At 44.8% G+C, this 15097-nt stretch overlaps 1 protein-coding gene across 3 annotated transcripts in view; it reads right to left on the bottom strand.

Annotated features, from left to right (window-relative positions):
• Positions 1–14381, bottom strand: part of LOC147725650 (ATP-dependent RNA helicase homolog DQX1-like) — a 324707-nt gene extending 310326 nt beyond the window's left edge. Inside the window, exon 1 of one of the 3 annotated variants that reach the window (XM_086964334.1) lies at positions 14150–14381. The gene's annotated coding sequence lies outside the window, so the exon portion shown is untranslated. Of the gene's footprint in view, positions 1–14106 lie in introns of all 3 variants that reach the window. The other 2 variants (XM_086964335.1, XM_086964336.1) reach the window with 2 other exon arrangements.
• Positions 14382–15097: the final 716 nt, after the last annotated feature.

Raw genomic sequence — 15097 nt, 5'->3', positions numbered from 1 at the left:
CACCTCTGGGAGTCACTACCAGAAGGCAGACACAAAACCAGCATCCGAAGAGTCTTACAACATTCCTATCCTCTGAACAGACTATACAAAGCTATGCTTTAGTGCAAAGTAAACAAGATGACACCCAGATGCGAAAAATCACAAAAACATCAGAGGAAACTTGATGGGTCTGGTCTAATTTCTCAATCACGAGTTGAACGAACATTAACACCATGTCCAGTTGCATCTCTAAATTGTCACTAGTGTGGACTATCTGCAAGAGTGCCAAGAAAGTTCCTCAAATGTTAACTCATCATGACTCTTGGAAGTCTATACTAGAAGCTCTAGACAGAGGACAACCTGAAGATTTCTGTCATCCACTTTTGGGAGACAGGGATACCAGGCCGTCTCCAGAGACACCATTTACAACATTTTAATCACAATGAAATAGGATAGAAAGGATCATCGTATAAGTTTGGAAAACTTAGGGCTGTCTCAAAGTTTATACATGAGCAAAATTCTGGGTGAGGAGCTACGCATGGTACTTTTTCACTGAAGCCCTCATACATTTTAGAGAAATTAGTAGCCCAAAGGATGAACAGCAGATCACTTTGTGGTTTGAAGCATCACCAGCAGCTGGGTACATCCGATAAACCTGTTTAATAAAGTTTGTCAAGAAACTAGTGCCACAAATACAGTAGATCAAATTTCCAACAACTTACTCTAACTTTCATAATGTTGAGCGAGTCCGCCATCCTTCCACTTGATTTATGTGATACGGTATTCCGAAATATTTTTATAATCTGTGCATCAACTGCATCATCATGGGTTTACAGAATCTATGTTTGAGGTTCAAACAAGGAGAAAAATATCCTTTTGTAGTTGCACGAATGGGCAGCTTTCTCATTCCGTCTTCTATTCGACAAACTTGTTTCGAATCAATTGCACAGTATTTACAAAGTTCAGGGCACAGCAGATGCTAAGAATCCATTAAGTTCACATAAGTTCCAAGGATCCCTACTTGGTATTTCTCTTCAATTTGAAGTTTCTGGTGAAGCACGAGAGAAGGGATATACAGGTTTGCTCTCATCCCCTGTTGCATTCTCTTCTGACACAGAGTTTGAAGTTCTAATAGGATGAGCCACCTTCCCGAGTGTGACCTTATACCTGTGTCAATTACATCCTTCACTCTTGCAGAAACATTTTTCTATTAACACGCACAAAGCGCCTCATTGAATTTGGTAAGAGGCTCTTTAAGGGAAGCTCTAGAATGCTTAAGGGTTCACCCATGTGAAACATCAGACACCCCCAGCCAAGAGCCTCTGCCAAGCGTTACCAGGGTGAGCCCAAGATGAGCCCAATGTTTGTTACACCCATCATTGCCATAAAGGACTTGCCTATTGGGAGTGATAATATGGGAAGCATGTTCTGGCCATGGGGCAGGGACATTTCAATATCTGAAATCGATCTCCTGAAGGCAATTGCTGACTGTGCCATGTTACCATATCCACCGAGATCTGAGGTTCCGTGACGGTTCCGTGACGACTTGAACCCGTGTTTTCAAGTTTGTCGGAAATACATAAAATTAGTATCAGCGAACCGCAAATGATCCATTTAGTATATCCTAGTGTTTTCGCTACGCTACGAGCAAGAGCACTCCTTCCATTGACATATTTCTGATATACCCACGGCATCCATCTTAGATCGTGGCCGCCATTTTGTGGTTCCTTGCCCTCACATATGCAATAGCCTCTGATCATTTCATTCACTCCACTTTGATTAAGGACACGTAGCCTTAGCCGGAGATTCACCTCTTACATGACACGTGCACCTTAAACCAGATCACGCTGAAGCTGCATGACTCGACAAAGGCTGCCTCCTCTGCCCGAGGCCAGCCCACCTGAACTGGTTTTCCTGTCCATTGTACCTGATCATGATTAGGCGGCCGAAGCCGGTAGCCTTGCCCATTTACAACCCACAAACATCTCTTATCCCGCTTTTCTATCTTCTGCACCTGGCTCTGCTCCTTTCCTTCTGGGCCTTTATTAGGGGGAGGTAACGAACTTTACGATGAGGCGGTCCGGGTCTTGAATGCAATATTGACAAGGGATTGTGATGGACTGGTGGGAACCCCTCTTCGTGATGTTTGGTATCAGATATTATCGACAGTTCCTGTGTAACGCCAAATATTTATTGTTTAGAGACACAAAGGTTTGGGAATGTACCGACATGTGAAATATTTGCCTAGAGCACAATTTTTAGTATATAAGGAGCAACCCACTTTGTACAAATCGAACAGTCTCCTAGATTCTGCCCGTGTGTAGATTCTGTGACTTCTGTGTCCCTGCAGTAATAAACCTTTGGTCTTTGACGCCACCATCGAGAAGCCCGTGTTTCTGTTCATTTGTGCACCAAGGCAGGTGGAACTCCGGGGTCTTCGGGTGTTGTACCCTGACACCTCTGGACGGAACCAAAAAGTCCAGAACTCCAATTGGCGCCCAACGTGGGGCGACGTCATTCGGTACCGGTCCAAAAGCCTGAAGAGTTCGAGAAGCTTCGTGTGAAGATTCCTGAGGGAGGCGCCCCACTTCATCGATCCCGGCATATCGCAAAAGTGGCCCTGAAGTTCTCTTCCACGAGGGTTCCCGTTCAGGACGGCTGCAGTGGGCCGTTGCCTTGACCGTCGCCCTGTCTTGGACCCGAAGTGGTGCAGTCCTTAGTACAGCGAAACGTGACGGGTTTCTCCTTGGTGACGTCTTCAGTGCCTCAGTTAAGTATTTAGTGATAGCTAGCTGGTTACTTTTGTGAGGATTGTTAAAAATCCTTGATCGGTTCTTGGTTTGGTTTGGTTTTGTAAGATTATCATTGGTTGTTCTGGTTACGATAATCTATTTGGTTCAGTTTTGGGTATCGATACATCAGTTCGTTTTGGTAGGCCTAAGTTCTTGGTTCAAGTGCACAATTTGTTTCGTGTTTTGTTTGTTTTGTGTTCCGGACTGAGAATGGTAAGTCGGAAAATGTTGTCTTGTTTTAGTTGCAACAGTGACTCACAATTAGAGGATTCCTGTCTGGTTCCTCCGATTGGGACTCCCCTATATGACCTATATTGTAAGTATGGTGTGGGTCCTATAACTTATAATGAGATATGGGTCCGTTATTGTAAGAAGGATGGTGTCCTTAGTTGGCCACTGCATGGTAGTTTTGAACAAGAGATTCTCGACAATTTAGAAGCGAAATTGTTTAGGAAGAAAGCCCGGCCGGCAATGTTTGACTCTTTTCGTTATTGGCGGAAAGAATCCAAACAGAGAGAAATGAAAAGGTTGAAAAAAGAACAGAAAGAACTAGAAGAGTTAACTCTAGAGCAAGCGACTAAGCAGTTGCAGGCTGACGAGTGTGAGAAGGCCATAGATGTAGCCATTAGAGAGCGTAACTTAGCGATTGACAAGTGCTATCCTGCCTTGCCATCGAAAATGGCTAAGATACTGGAGGATTCCGAAAACGATCCTCTGCTATCTTATCTGTTACGGTCGCCTCCACCGTATGCACAAGGTGCTGCGGCTCCACTTATACCGAATGTTCAATTGCCGGTTGCTGGACAACCTGGTGCTCCTGCTCTTGTTCCTCAGAATCAAGTTCCTTTACTTCCTGTGGTGAATGTAAATGTTCCTACAGCTCCTCCTCTTCCCGCACTGCCAGCTCCTATACCTACCACTGTACCTACTGCTCCAGAAACTATTTTCCTCGATACTCCTACTGTTCCGTCATCTATTCCTACCTCTACTGCATTTTCTATGTCTGCGAGTGTACTAACTCCACTTTCTGTTCGTCGAAGAATTACTGATTCTGTTACTAATATGCTGTCTCCTATATATAAAACCTTGATTAAGACTCCTACTCCTGACTCTGTTCAGAGACGGAGTCAGCTTCCAAGTACTGAGGAACGGGGAGTTTTAGACTCCACGGCTCTCAGATGGATTACAAAAGTTAGAAGATATAGTACGAAAGATGTGTTAGAGACATTTATGCAATGGGGAGAGCCAACACAGCGATACGTCTTCGACGAGATGTGCTCGTTGTTGCGTGAGGAAATAGAAGAAGACGATGTCGAATCAGATTTGGAAGATTTAATTAAGATTCAAAAAGAGTTTGCTGCTGGAATGATAGTGGGTGAGAATATAAAGCAAGCGATGGAATTCATTTTGAGTTTTAGGAATGATCCATCTCTTCGTTCGCCGAGAGATTTAGAAAGAGGTAAAGTGAAGCCAAGTCGCCAATATCCTATGAGGGAAGTTCCTCCAATTTGGCGCGAAGCAGTACAACGTGATGATAATGCGGGTATTGCAGCTGCTCCAGCGCAGTTCCAAAGAGTATGGATACATATTCCGTGGAAGCGAGCAGAAGTGTTAGCAGTGAAACAGGCCTTGCCAGATCCACGTAAGAATCCAGCCGGATATTACAAGGAATTAACACAGACAGTTGAGGCTTGTATAATGAACTTAGCCGACATTGATATGTTGTTTGGTAATGTAGTTCCACAACCAGTGTGGGCTAAAATTCGTAGAGAGGATCATCAGGCTGCTTTAGGTGGTGATTGGGCAGCTATCACTGCAGCAGATGCTCAACAAATAGGTGGTGCGAAACCCGAACCCCTAATTGCTAATCTTCCTGGTAGAATAATAGATTTAATGAAGACTCTGATGCCAGCATTGCGTGTTAATTGGGATAAATTATCCGCATGCAAGCAGAAGAAAGACGAAAGTGTCTCCGACTTCTTCACGAGGTTCGAAGAGACTTTTGTAGACCATAGTGGTCAGGATATGAGCACTGAAGGAGGACAGAGATTGTTTGTCGATAAATTTGTGCATAATTTGTTACCCGAATTATGCAATAAATTGAAAGACTCAGAAAGTGCGTGGGCTGTATCTACGACAGCGCAAATACTTGCGACTGCACAGTACTATGAAAATAGGGATAAAGAGGAAAAGGAGAAATCAGAGAAGAAAACGAAAGATTTAAAGACTAAAGTTCTCTTACAGCAGGCGTATCCGCCTCGCACGAATCAGACTAATATGCAACAGAATTCGTATCAAAAGACAGATTATAATTCGACCAGGCCTCAATACCAGTGGAATCAGTGTGCGTACTGTAAGAAAGAGGGTCACTATAAAAATGATTGTCAGATTTTAGCGCAAAATAATGCGGCAGCAGCTCAGAGAGGTCGTGGTGGTTTTGCACAGAATTCTAGAGGTCGGGGACGAGGTGCTATGCCTCCACAAACTAATGATCGTCCTTCTAATCACTTTGATCAGCGAAATGTACAGTCAGCTCAACAGAATAGATCTCAGCAATATCTTGTTGAGGATTATTGTGAAGTTGAAGAGGGATTTCAACAAAATGGGTACTAGGACAGCCATGGACAGAGAGAGGGAGTAGTATCAGTTCCAGTGGATCAGAGTGGGCCTTATGTCGCAGTAGCAACATCAGGTGTAGTCGAACCGTTTCTGTTGGATACTGGTGCCGCAAAAAGTTCTATCATGCATGCGAAACTCCCTGGCGCACCTTTGTCTGGCTCAACAAATGTTTCCGTAGGTTTTTCAGGCGCCCCTGTGTACAACCCGATATCTGGTCCTTTGTCTATTTCTGTTGGACCGTGTCAATTGAAAGCACCCTTAATTTTGACGACAGGTTGTAATGATAATCTGCTTGGTTTAGATTTGTTAAAACGACTATATGCGACATTGTACTGTTCTCCGGAAGGAGTACAGCTTATTTTGGGTAAAAGACTCACCTCTCCGATGTACTTGTCAATGGACAAACTCCCGCCGGAGCTACGTTCACTCCCTGATTCTCTTTGGGCGACTGGTCCCAATGATGTAGGTCTACTAGAGATTCCACCGTATGTAGTAACTTTGAAAGCGAATGTGAAATTTCCAAGAATTCCTCAATATAAAATATCGAGTGAAGGTGAACGTGCACTCTTATTGATTGTGCAAGATTTGATTAAAAAAGGTGTGGTTGAAGAAACGCGAGGAAATGTTTGTAATAGTCCTGTATTGCCGATTTTGAAACGAACAGATCCTACAAAGCCTCCAGTTTATAGGTTTGTCATAGACCTTAGAGAAGTTAATAAGATTGTAATTCCGCAGTTTCCTGTAGTGCCAGACATTACTGCCTTGCTAACATTGATTCCCGCTACAGCCAATTGGTTCTCAGTCATCGACTTGAAGAATGCCTTTTTCAGCATTCCGATAGCCGAGGAAAGTAGAGATATTTTTGGCTTCTGTTTAGGAGGTCGCAGTTTCAGATTTAAACGCGCTCCACAAGGCTACTGTGAAAGTCCATCTATTTACAGTCAAGCTTTAAAAAGCCAGTTAGATTCTTTTGTCCTTCCTCCAGGTTCTGCCCTAGTACAGTACGTAGACGATCTTTTGGTGGCTGCCGATGACAAGGAAACTTGCAAGGCAGCTACAATTTCACTATTGCATCATTTGTCTAATTTGAATCATAAGGTGTCACCTTCCAAAATGCAATATTGCTGCCAAGAAGTAACCTACTTAGGTCATCTCTTGTCAAAGGAGGGAAGGAAGTTGACCCCAGAAAGAATAAAAGCAATTACGCAGATGAGTGTTCCACGCACACAGAGGGAAGTACGTGCCTTTCTAGGTATTACCTCTTACTGTAGGCAATGGATCCCAAATTTTTCACTTTTAGCAAAGCCATTGGTAGCTTTGACTGGGAAAAATGTTCCGAGTCCGGTGCCATGGTCTGATGAATGTCAAAAGAGTTTTGCTGAATTACGAAAAGCTTTGTGTTCAGCTCCTGTATTGGGCACACCTGATTACAGTAAGCCATTCACGCTCTACGTTCACGAAAGAGAAGGTTGCGCGTTGAGTGTCTTGACACAGAAGTTTGGTGATAAACAACGCCCTTGTGCGTATTTCTCATCAACATTAGATCCGGTAGCTAGAGCATTGCCTAGTTGTTTGAGGGCTACAGCGGCAGCTGCAGCTTCCATTCGACAATCTGCTGGTTTGGTGATGAACAATATGCTAGTGGTCATGGTTCCTCATGCAGTGGACACACTCATGAACCGAACGAAGACACAACACCTTACTAGTGCGAGATTATCTGGTTACGAGCTGACGTTATTAGCGAGTCATATTCAGATCAAAAGATGCAATGTATTGAACCCAGCAACATTGTTGCCGACTGATCAAGAGTCGAGTGATTCTGAGCCACATGACTGTTATTTCAAAACGGAGGAAGAGACAAAAGGTCGTATCGACTTGAGGGATACTCCTCTATCCGACCCGGATGGTACGCTGTATGTGGACGGGTCATGTTTTAAATTGGAGAATGGTGATGTGACTGCTGCCTACGCAGTAACGACTTTGAAGACGATTGTGGAGACTGCAAGAGTGAGTCAGAATTCTGCCCAAGCTGCAGAGTTAATAGCTCTTACGAGAGCGTGTGTTTTAGCTGAGGGAAAGAGAGTGAATGTGTTTACAGATAGTCAGTACGCATTTGGCGTGGCCCATAGTTTTGGCCGGTTGTGGAGAGAAAGGGGTTTCATTACGTCCCATGGGACTAAGATTCAACATGGTCAGCTAGTTAACGACTTGTTAGAATCTCTAACCTTACCGACTGAAGTTGCGATTGTGAAGTGCAGTGCTCATAAAGCAATCACGGATGATGTTGGTCGGGGAAATGCCTTTGCTGATGAAACCGCTAAACAGACAGCTAGAGACATGATGAGTAGAATGTATGTTGCTACGTCTGCAAGATGGATTGCTGAGTCTGGAATGTGTGAGGACACAATGGAAAGTGTGAAAGAGATTCAGAAAGAAGCGACTGAGGAAGAGAAACGCGTATGGAGAGAAAGTACGGGCAAATTGGACTCGAATGGATGTTGGATCGATTTGACAGAACAGCAGCGTTGGATGTTGCCTGATGCGTATGTGCTTGCAGTAGTGACGATGGCGCATGGAGTGGCGCACATAAGTTCTAAAGGGATATGTAAGATGTTAGCTCCGGTTTGGAAGAATGAGGGAATCAGTAAGTGTGCAGAGAGAGTGGTGAAAAATTGTATGGTGTGCTTGATGCATAATCCTGGCAAGGGAACTCCAACTCCAGCTGGTCATTTTGCTCCTCCTTCCTGTCCCTTTGAAGTAATACAGTTAGACTTCATTCACATGGAACGCTGCAACAATTTAAAATACGTCCTGGTGGTGGTTTGTGCTTTTTCCAGGTGGATAGAAGCATACCCACTAAAGGACAACACTGCTTTATCAACTGCCAAAATTCTTCTCAAAGAATTTTTTCCTAGGTTTGGAATGCCACGGATTGTATGGTCAGATAACGGAAGTGAGTTTATAGGGAAAGTTATGCAGAGTGTGTGTGCTGGTCTAGGATTGAAACAAAAATTTCATAGTGCGAACCATCCCCAGTCTGCTGGTTTAGTCGAGGGTTACAATGGCACCCTCAAGCTTAAAATAGCCAAAATTCAAGCATCCACAGGTTTGGCTTGGCCAGACGCACTTCCTTTGGCCTTGTTATCAACGAGAGCAACAGTGCATTCTAGAATAGGGCTTTCTCCATATGAGATTGTATTTGGCCGCCCGGCAAATGTCTGGGGTGTGCCAAGGGCTAAACAATTCTGCTCCATTGAATATCCTATGTTGATAGACTATCTTTACGACTTGACTGCTAAATTAAGTCTTATTCATCAACAGGTTTTTGATGCTTTGCCAAAACCTCCGGAGAGTCCAGGGCATCAGCTGAAACCCGGCGACCACGTGGTGGTCAGAAATTTTGCGAGGACAAAGAATCTTCAGCCTCGCTACATCGGCCCCTTCCAGGTCCTGCTGGCGACGAGGACAGCTGTACGTGTTGCTGGCCGGAGGAACTGGATCCACGCTTCTCACGTAAAGCGTGTTCCACTGCCGCTGCCCTACGACGACTGGGTGAAGAAGGGAATTGGTGCCTCCGAATATGAAAAAACTCCAAAATTTGTCCCTTTCAGCGATGCCGATTTGATTTCTGACACTTTGAAACGTGACTCTCCTCTTGAAAAGACTGCTTTGAACATTGAAAATTTGTCTCCAGCATCAGAAGAAACTTTGCCATCTGCGAACGTAAACTCTGCAACAGCTGCTAGTGATACACTATTTTCCGATCAAACAGTACCAGCGAAGAAAAGATACCACCTTAGAAGCCATAAAACGAACTTATAAAGCAGGCAACTGCATATTGTGATTTTGATATTTATATACATTGGACTTTTTTTTGCTTTTCAGCCAGGAAGTTTGCTATTGTTTATTGTTTTTAATAAATTGCCTTGCCGTCTGGGTAGCCGTAGGGTCGTGGCTGTGTGCCTAGTTTGAATTTGCAGGGGTCTGACACAAGGTCGATCTTTCTGTTAGTACTGGGAACTCCCAGGGCTGACAGAGGCATTTTCATCTACGTACACATCATCAGTGGTCGCGAGCGGATTGTAGAAGATGGAACTTCCTGCGCTGCAACGAGAAAATGTGATTTACGTTCGCAGAAACAGACTAAATAGAATTCTTCATAGCAAATGTTTCTTGATGCAATGTGCCATTACATTTTTGATTGTTTTAGCAACACTGGTGGGTGGAATTGTCTTTAGCATAAATTTGATTTTTGTGCCAGTGTCTACAGTACCTCCCCTTGATCCTGCTATTTCTACTGTTTCTTCTATACACTCTTTTCACTCGTTTCCAGAACATGAGCAAGCTCGACGCTCAGAATTCATTAATAATACTTTTGTACAGCTCTTGCACCAACACCAACTGGTAGTTAACACTACAGACTGCTGGGTATGTGGCTTGATACCTCACACTATGGATAAAGGTATTCCCTATCTGGTTTTGCCTTTCAGCTACAATGGATCATTTCAGGCCCTTCAAACCATCTTTGCTTATGCTCTTGAGACCTATCCTCCACGTCCACCACGTTCCACTAAATATAACTCTGCCAACAAAGCTTTAGTCCAGGGAATTATTGACATGGTCAAAGACGTCAATAATACTCCATCATACCCTAGAGACGAATTGCGAGTATATTTAAGTTGGAATACTTCAGAGTATCGCCTTAGTTTAGGAGAAAGCAAGCGTAAAGGCTCAACTCCAATCTGGGTCGTACCTCACCGAGGTCAGGTCTGTTTGCAAGGTAATGGGAGAAATCCGAGAGCTCAGCTAGGGAGGAGTGAGTGCGTAGAGACTTATGTGTTTCCGGCTAACTCTTCCCCTGCCTTTCTTACTGCTAGGGGTACCTATTTCATTTGTCGAGACAGAGCTTATACATGGTTGCCTGCCGACTTCTCAGGATCATGTTATATTGCTCGATTATTGCCTCCGACATACACTGCTTCACCTGATTACCACAGAACAAGAGTAGCGAGAGGTGTCTTCAGCAAGGAAGATACCGCTGGTCAGGAAGCTGGAGACTTCTTCAAAGGCTTCCTTCCGTTCTGGGGGCCTATGGCCAATAGTAGAAACATACGTCAGCTAACACGGGTAGTTGAATCTACTATTACCGAAACTGCTGGTGCCCTTAGCAATCTGACAGCTGAGCTTCAGGCGGATAGGCTCATGACATTGCAGAACCGTATGGTTCTAGATGTTATACTTGCAGATCGAGGTGGGGTATGCAGAATGATCCAATCGAGCTGCTGTGTCTTTATTCCTAATAATGCTCCAACAGTTTACGAGGCGATCTCTAAGTTGCACAAGATTTCGGACTCCATACATGTAGATGAGGGAAACTGGTCCTTTATGGAGTGGGTTTGGACTCTGATCTCAGCGTGGGGATGGAAGGTTCTAATGGTCATTGGTGTCATCTTAATATTACTATTCTCATGTTGTCTGATTATCCAGTGTGGTCCTGCTCTGTGTAGTCTTTGTGCTACAACCTGTTTTAGGAAACCACCTGCATTTGGAGAAAAGACACGAGAAAGGATGATGATACAACAACATGTCACTGACCTGATGAGCATAGAACTAGATTCTGACATAGACTGAGTAATTGCCTATGTAAGGGCAAAAGGAGGGTCTGAGGTTCCGTGACGGTTCCGTGACGACTTGAACCCGTGTTTTCAAGTTTGTCGGAAATACATAAAATTAGTATCAGCGAACCGCAAATGATCCATTTAGTATATCCTAGTGTTTTCGCTACGCTACGAGCAAGAGCACTCCTTCCATTGACATATTTCTGATATACCCACGGCATCCATCTTAGATCGTGGCCGCCATTTTGTGGTTCCTTGCCCTCACATATGCAATAGCCTCTGATCATTTCATTCACTCCACTTTGATTAAGGACACGTAGCCTTAGCCGGAGATTCACCTCTTACATGACACGTGCACCTTAAACCAGATCACGCTGAAGCTGCATGACTCGACAAAGGCTGCCTCCTCTGCCCGAGGCCAGCCCACCTGAACTGGTTTTCCTGTCCATTGTACCTGATCATGATTAGGCGGCCGAAGCCGGTAGCCTTGCCCATTTACAACCCACAAACATCTCTTATCCCGCTTTTCTATCTTCTGCACCTGGCTCTGCTCCTTTCCTTCTGGGCCTTTATTAGGGGGAGGTAACGAACTTTACGATGAGGCGGTCCGGGTCTTGAATGCAATATTGACAAGGGATTGTGATGGACTGGTGGGAACCCCTCTTCGTGATGTTTGGTATCAGATATTATCGACAGTTCCTGTGTAACGCCAAATATTTATTGTTTAGAGACACAAAGGTTTGGGAATGTACCGACATGTGAAATATTTGCCTAGAGCACAATTTTTAGTATATAAGGAGCAACCCACTTTGTACAAATCGAACAGTCTCCTAGATTCTGCCCGTGTGTAGATTCTGTGACTTCTGTGTCCCTGCAGTAATAAACCTTTGGTCTTTGACGCCACCATCGAGAAGCCCGTGTTTCTGTTCATTTGTGCACCAAGGCAGGTGGAACTCCGGGGTCTTCGGGTGTTGTACCCTGACACCTCTGGACGGAACCAAAAAGTCCAGAACTCCAGATCTGGACACAAACAAGGACAGCCTCCCAGGCCATATTTTATGCCAGCTGTTCAATAAGATGCCCACATATTCCAAACCCTTTACACCCATCGGTGCAGGAATCTGGGACTTTATCAGGGGAACTGAAAGGGTTTAGTGGCAGGACGTCGGACCTCTCCCAGTTGATCGTGTATCCTGAAGAGTGCATTCTCTGCTGCTCTTATTCCCACTTTGCCTTTTCTCTCTCTTGAATCCAACCAGCTCCTACTCTCGGTTTATTCAGCAGCGACCATTGTCTTCACCCACTACTTTCCCAATGAGCCCCTCTAATCTGATTACTCCATCCACTTACCCTCTTTATTAATCCTTCTTTTAGCCTAATCTCTCCCGTCCTCTTGAATTACTTGCTTGTTGCCCTCCTCCCTTACCTTTCTCCTAAGCCATTGGCCATGTAAGCTCTGAGCCTCCTCCTCTCTACTCACTCCTCCATTCTTCCTTCTCCTTTCCCTCTTGCCATGGCCCTCTTCTTTCGCTTGTGTCTCCCTTCTTATTTCTTGTCTTTGGAAGGTTGACGTAGCCTGTGCAGCCTAACAAGAATAACAAGGTCCCAGCAGTCCCTGCTCCCCGGTTAAGGCTGCTTTAATGACCAGGTCTAGGCTGTTTGTTTTACGACAGTGATGTAACCATGTTATGCCTCAGTCTCCTGGGTCTTCTAGGCTCTTGCTTCCTAGCACAAACTTCCCTGGGATGCGTCTCTCTCTTTCTTCTAAACCTCTCTTTACCTTTCCATTCCCAACACATCTGTGTTTCTTCACCGCCTCCTTCTCCCAGGTTAGTATTGCCATGGTTTAACCCAGACCTTGAAACAGGTCCCCATTGGCTCTATATTCATGTCCCTATGTTTATAGGTCAAAACGCTGATCGATTACTTTATAACTAATGTAAAACCTGCTAGGGTACTCCAGGTCAGCCGTATTTTTCTGAATCTTAGTTTTCCTACGAGTGTTTGCGTTATTATCTAGAATTGTTGCATTTCTGTATTTTTTTTATGCATAAGGTTACGTTTGAATGGAGTCGCCTCTAGGAGTCTGCGTGCGTTCAGGTTGTGGGTGAGGGTTGATAATGGGCGCGATTGAGACCCCTGGAGGTGAGGCTGCAGGTAATGCACGTTTCTCACAATGCGTGTCAGTGGGTGAAGAAAGTGTCAATCCTTGCTGATCTCATCATTGGCCTCACTGCAGAGCACACAGTCATGTGCGTCAATTTATAATTCGGTGTGAAAGTGTGCTAATCCGGTACACAGCTGGCAACATATTGTGAGAGCAAACGTATAAGAAAGGCAGTATTTACAGGACGGTGTGAGGGACTGCAAAGTGTTTAGAGAAGAACGGTAATGACTGAGCCACTCCAAAAACAAGTACCACAGACCTTAGTATATGGTTTAACTCCCAGCATCATATTTTCGGAATTGAAATATTTCCATCTTAATTACTCACAATAACATCATTCTGTTACTCGTCTATTTCATGCTGTTAATATGCAATGCCAAAGCCTATAGGTCTGACTTGTTTTAGGTGCATGTCTCTTATTGTGTGTTATGTCTGGATGCAATAACAGCAAGCTCACACAGTAGCACCAAAATACTGGCCGGGTCTCACACTACAGGAAGCTCAGGATTTTAGTTTGCATGTTTCAAGCCACACCTTTGTTTGCATAGGCCATGACTATTGGAAAGGATTCCTAGATATGCTTCCTTACCCCACGCTCCTTTACAGACCTCCTCCCCTACTTTTATGCTCCCACTTAAAACCCTAGTAAAACTACTTGGGGAAATAGTAACTTGTACCAAAACATGCAAGACTGAAGTTTAGAAATATAAGTCTCCTGGACTTTCCACAGATATTTTCAGAATAGTTTATTAACCTTCTCAGTTTCCACAAATTCCACTGCTGCCCTCAGGGGACACACCATTCCAGCCTGCTCTGGGGTGACTGTCATCACCCTCCCTCTCACACCTGACTCCTGTCCATGTCATTGCCCCTCCAGGCACCCTCCCTGACTCCTGCCCATGTTGTTGTCCCTCCACTCACCCTCCCTGACTCCATCCCATGTAAATGGGGTGTCAGCCCGGCCCCGCACTCACCGGCCTCATCACCCGGTCCCTGGCCCCGCACCGGCTCCGCTGTCCTTCTTCCGCCTCTGGCGGCTCCAGCTCAGCAGCCCCGGAGCCCAGGCCGAGTCTGCCGACGCCAAGTGTCCCTTAAAGGGGAGGAGCGGCCGCGGCAGGAGGGGCTGGGCGAGCACCGCTGTCAAAGAGCTGCAGGGACAGCGAGGACGGACAACGCGCGGACAGCGAGGACGGACAACACGCAGACAGAGAGGACGGACAACACGCGGACAGCGTGAACGGACAACACGCGGACACCGAGGATGGACAACACGCGGAAGCACCGCTCAAGATGGCGCCATCTTGAAATGTTTGCTCTGGATGAGTAGTGGAGCAGTGTCTGGTATATTCATAGCATCCATCCCATGCGACAGTGCGAAAGTGGATCAATATTTATTTTAATCATGATATACGGACCTCTTTCCAGCTATTTTTAATTAATAACATAGTATGAGTGTAGTTACTTCTCAATCAATAACTTATGAGAACAGTCTGACTCCTACTTACAAGATACCATTTTGTAATTTCTGAAACGAATTTACTCTATTTTTGCTTTAAAATATCTGAATTTTCTACTTTCCTCCTAGAAGTCGGTAACTATATGATCACTTAAAGATGGCGACACACACAACAGTGTTTTCAGGCAGGAGGCGGCACCGTTTAGCGCACCTGCTAACCACGTAGGCGAGGAAACTGACATCGACCTGACAGCTGCTGCATACGTCACATGCAGGATGGTCATCCTCTCAGGAGGATGCATTGAGTTCCATTATTAAAGATAAAGCAGACCCTCCATGGGAGAGCTGTAATATAATGCTGCCCCGAAGACAACGCGCAGATTCTGATGTGATTTATTGACTTTTGCATAATTAATTATATTTGTTGGTTTGTTGTAATGTCTTCCACTTAAAATATCTGTTAGTC

The sequence above is a fragment of the Lissotriton vulgaris genome, chromosome 3_2, assembly GCF_964263255.1.
Source record: "Lissotriton vulgaris chromosome 3_2, aLisVul1.2, whole genome shotgun sequence".
NCBI lineage: Eukaryota > Metazoa > Chordata > Amphibia > Caudata > Salamandridae > Lissotriton > Lissotriton vulgaris.
The sequence above is the reverse complement of the archived record's forward strand: the minus strand, read 5'-3'. Positions and strand labels throughout refer to the sequence as shown.